This window comes from Balearica regulorum, chromosome 10, assembly GCF_011004875.1.
Source record: "Balearica regulorum gibbericeps isolate bBalReg1 chromosome 10, bBalReg1.pri, whole genome shotgun sequence".
NCBI lineage: Eukaryota > Metazoa > Chordata > Aves > Gruiformes > Gruidae > Balearica > Balearica regulorum.
In genome coordinates, this window is record NC_046193.1 from 8,156,630 (window position 1) to 8,156,988 (window position 359).

Here is a 359-nt window from a genome sequence, read left to right on the forward strand (position 1 = left end):
CAAGTGCAGTGGAAACCAGCCCACAAACATGTAACACAGCCACCACTTTTTCTTACTTGCCTTTTTTCCAACAGCTAATGAATAAATGCATATGACTTGCAAGAATTTGGTCCAAGCCTTATTTCTAAAGGCAGAAAGACCGCATAAAGACAGCTCCAGTACAAAGTAGAAAAAGAGCTTTGTGGCAAATTGAATTTAGCAACATCACCGGGAGCTTCTCAGAGCCCCATTCTGCCCAGCTGCACACACACCACCACCCCACCCCCCCATACCTGCCAAACCAGCACGATTCAGCCCACTTGGAGCTCTGCCATGAGCAGCTGGACAGAAGACTACTGATGCAGCCATAAAGCAACATC